This window comes from Hyaena hyaena, unplaced genomic scaffold (assembly GCF_003009895.1).
Source record: "Hyaena hyaena isolate Hyena2069 unplaced genomic scaffold, ASM300989v1 scaffold_515, whole genome shotgun sequence".
Taxonomy (NCBI): Eukaryota; Metazoa; Chordata; class Mammalia; order Carnivora; family Hyaenidae; genus Hyaena; species Hyaena hyaena.
In genome coordinates, this window is record NW_024081147.1 from 268,882 (window position 1) to 273,304 (window position 4,423).

A 4,423-nucleotide genomic window follows, 5' to 3' on the forward strand; every position below is an offset into this window, starting at 1 on the left:
CTCCACAATAGCTAAAACATGGAAAGAGCCTAAGTGTCCATCAACAGATGAATGGATCAAGAAGATGTGGTTTATCTATACCATGGAATACTACATGGCAATGAGAAACAATGAAATCTGGCCATGTGTAGCAACATGGATGGACCTTGAGGGTGTTATGCTGAGCGAAATAAGTCAGGCAGAGAAGGACAAATATCATATGTTTGCACGTATAGGAGGATTAGGAGGAACTTGACGGAGGAACAAGGGGGAGAAGAAGTGGGGAAATGGTGGGGGAAAGGGAGAGAGGCAAACCATGAGAGACTCTTGAATGCTGACAAAAACTGAGGACTGATGGATGTGGGGGGGAGGGGGGATGGGCATGGAGGAGGACACTTGTGGGGATGAGCACTGAGTGTTATGTGGAAACTAATTTGACAATAAACTATTTGTAAAAAAATAAAAAAATAAAAAAAATAAAACTAACTGCCCTTGCAGTTACTATAACAGGCTTTGTCTTAGCACTAGAACTCAACCTTGTGGCCAAAAACCTAAAAGTCAACCCTGCCTCAAACATACTTAAATTTTCCAACCTCCTGGGATACTTCCCAACCATCATCCACCGCTCCCTACCACTAGCTAACCTAACAATAAGCCAAAAATCTGCATCAACACTACTAGACCTCATTTGACTAGAAAATGTATTACCAAAATCCATCTCACATTTCCAAATAAAATCATCAACCATCGTATCCAACCAAAAGGGACTAATCAAACTCTACTTCCTATCGTTCATAATTACTCTAACAATCATCCTACTCTTACTTAATTACCACGAGTAATTTCCATAATTACTAAAACACCAGTAAGTAACGATCAGCCCGTTACAATAACTAATCAAGTCCCATAGCTATACAAGGCCGCAATTCCCATAGCCTCCTCACTATAAAAGCCTGAATCACCAGTATCATAGATCACCCAGTCGCCCGCACCATTAAACTTAAAAACAACTTCAACTTCATTCTCCTCAAGAATATAGCAAGCCGTCAATAACTCTGCCAGCACCCCCGTAATAAATATTGCTAATACAGCTTTATTAGAAGCCCAGGCCTCAGGATAGGGTTCCGTCGCCATGGCCGTAGTATAACCAAATACCACAAGCATTCCCCCCAAATAAATTTAAAAAACCATTAAACCTAAGAAAGACCCACCAAAACTCAATACAATACCACACCCAATACCGCCAGCCACAATCAAACCAAAACCCCCGTAGATTGGTGAAGGCTTTGAAGAAAAACTAACAAAGCTCACCACAAATATAGTACTTAGGATAAATACAATGTATGTTATCATTATTCCCACATGGAATTTAACCATGACCAATGGCATGAAAAACCATCGTTGTATTTCAACTATAAGAATTTAATGACCAACATTCGAAAATCCCACCCACTCATTAAAATTGTCAACGAATCATTCATCGACCTCCCCGCCCCATCCAACATTTCAGCATGATGAAACTTCGGGTCACTACTAGGAATCTGCTTAGTCTTACAAATCCTGACAGGCCTATTTCTAGCCATGCACTACACATCAGACACAGCAACCGCCTTCTCATCAGTAACCCATATCTGCCGTGATGTTAACTACGGCTGAATTATCCGATACATGCACGCTAACGGAGCCTCCATGTTCTTCATCTGCCTATTTATACATGTTGGCCGAGGAATGTACTACGGATCTTACACATTCCCAGAGACATGAAATATCGGGATCCTATTATTATTCACAGTAATAGCTACTGCATTCATAGGTTACGTCCTACCATGAGGCTAAATATCATTCTCAGGTGCCACAGTTATTACCAACCTTCTATCAGCCATCCCATACGTTGGAACCAATTTAGTAGAATGAATCTGAGGGGGATTCTCGGTAGACAAAGCCACACTAACACGGTTCTTTGCTTTCCACTGTATCCTCCCATTTATCGTCCTGGCCCTAGCAGCCGTCCACCTACTATTCCTACACGAAACAGGCTCCAATAACCCCTCAGGAATGACATCAGACACAGACAAAATCCCATTCCATCCCTACTACACCATTAAGGACATCCTAGGCCTCCTACTCCTAATCCTAATACTAATGCTCCTAGTACTATTCTCACCAGACCTCCTAGGAGACCCCGACAACTACACACCAGCCAACCCCCTAAACACCCCACCACATATCAAGCCAGAGTGATATTTCCTGTTCGCATACGCAATTCTTCGATCCATCCCTAACAAACTAGGAGGCGTATTAGCCTTGATTCTATCAATCCTAATTCTAGCAGTAGTGCCACTGCTGCACACCTCAAAACAACGAGGAATAATATTCCGACCAATCAGCCAATGTCTATTCTGACTCTTAGTGGCAGACTTACTGACTCTAACATGAATCGGAGGACAACCAGTGGAACACCCATTCATCACCATCGGCCAGCTCGCCTCCATCATATACTTCTCCATCATCTTAATCCTAATACCCATCTCCGGTATCATCGAAAATCATCTTTTAAAATGAAGAGCCTTTCTAGTACATAAAATACCTTGGTCTTGTAAACCAAAAAAGGAGAATATACACCCTCCCTAAGGCTTCAAGGAAGAAGCAACAGCCTCACCATCAGCACCCAAAGCTGAAATTCTATTTAAACTATTCCCTGCAACCCCCACAGCACATAACCCACAACCCCACTTCTTCAAACACCAAAAACCATGCAACCTGTAACACTACAAACACTGAAACAAGCACCTAACTATCAGCACTACCAGAACACAATACACATATTCCATGCCAATCACGTAGTATTCATAGATACCAAAACATTAACGACAATGATCAAGCATTATACTATTAAAACATACCATGTATATAACATATTAACTGACCGGCTTCCCATGACCGCCAAACATGCACACAAGCGCCGTGCTATAAGGACACACCACGCAAACATACACAACCAACCACCCCATAAGTATTAATGTATTTATGTAAGTGTGATGTACCAAAACATGTTATGTATATCGTACATAACTGATAGCCCTCATAAATACTAATGCACTTATATAGATGTAATGTACTAAAACATGCTATGTATATCGTACATTAATTGATAGTCCCCATGAATATTAAGTACCCATGTAAATGTAATGTATTAAGACATACTATGTATATCGTGCATTAATTGATAGTCCCCATGAATATTAAGTACCCATGTAAATGTAGTGTATTAAGACATACTATGTATATTGTGCATTAATTGATAGTCCCCATGAATATTAGGCATGTACAATATATTCATGATATTACATAAGACATATAGTGTATAACGTGCATAAGACTGGTTTAATAAACATATACACTATGGAACTAAACTATCCAAGAGCTTAATAACCATGCCTCGAGAAATCAGCAACCCTTGCTTGAGCGTGTACCTCTTCTCGCTCCGGGCCCATTTCAACGTGGGGGTTTCTATACCGAAACTATACCTGGCATCTGGTTCTTACCTCAGGGTCATCACAAACCTCAATCCAATCCTTCACTTATTTCAAATAGGACATCTCGATGGATTAATGACTAATCAGCCCATGATCACACATAACTGTGGTGTCATGCATTTGGTATCTTTTAATTTTTAGGGGGGGAACTTGCTACGATTCAGCTATGACCGTTCATGCATTAAAACCTCAGACCTTATTTATCTTACAAACTGAAAGTTTGTACATTTTACCACCAATCCTTATTTCACCACCTCCCCAACTCCTGGCAGCCACCATTCTAGGTTTTTTTCTAGAGATTGACTTTTTTTTTTTTTTTAAAGAGTCCACATATAAGTGATATCACATAGTATTTGTCTTTCTCTCTCTGGCTTATTTCACTCAGCATAATGGCATCCATGTTGTCATAAATGACAGGATTTCCTCTATTTTTTAAGGGCAATAACAATTTCCTTTTTTAAAAAATGTTGATTTTTGAGAGAGAGAGAGGGCATAAGCAGTGGAGAAGAGGGGGTGGGGTGGGGGGAAACTGAGGATCCAAAGCGGGCTCCACACTGACAGCAGAGAGCCTGATGTGGGACTTTAACTCCAGAACCGCGAGCTCATGACCTGAGCTGAAGTCAGATGCTTAACCAACTGAGCCACCCAGTCACCCCCCAAATTTCCATATTTTTAAGTGGAATAATATTCCAGTTTATATATACTATATACGTATTTTTAATTCATTCATCCATTGAAAGACACTTTGGTTGTTTCCATGCTTTGGCTATTGTGAGTAATGCTAGTGAACACAGGGGTACAGATATCTCTTTGAGATGACAATTTCATTTCCTTTGGATACATACCCAGAAGTGGAATGGCTGGATCATATGGTAGTTCCGTTTTTAATTACTTGAGGAAACTCCATA

At 40.4% G+C, this 4,423-nt stretch overlaps 1 pseudogene; it reads right to left on the reverse strand.

Moving 5' to 3' along the window:
- Positions 1–499: 499 nt before the first annotated feature.
- Positions 500–1,920, reverse strand: LOC120247367 (annotated as a pseudogene).
- Between the last annotated feature and the right edge of the window lie 2,503 nt (positions 1,921–4,423).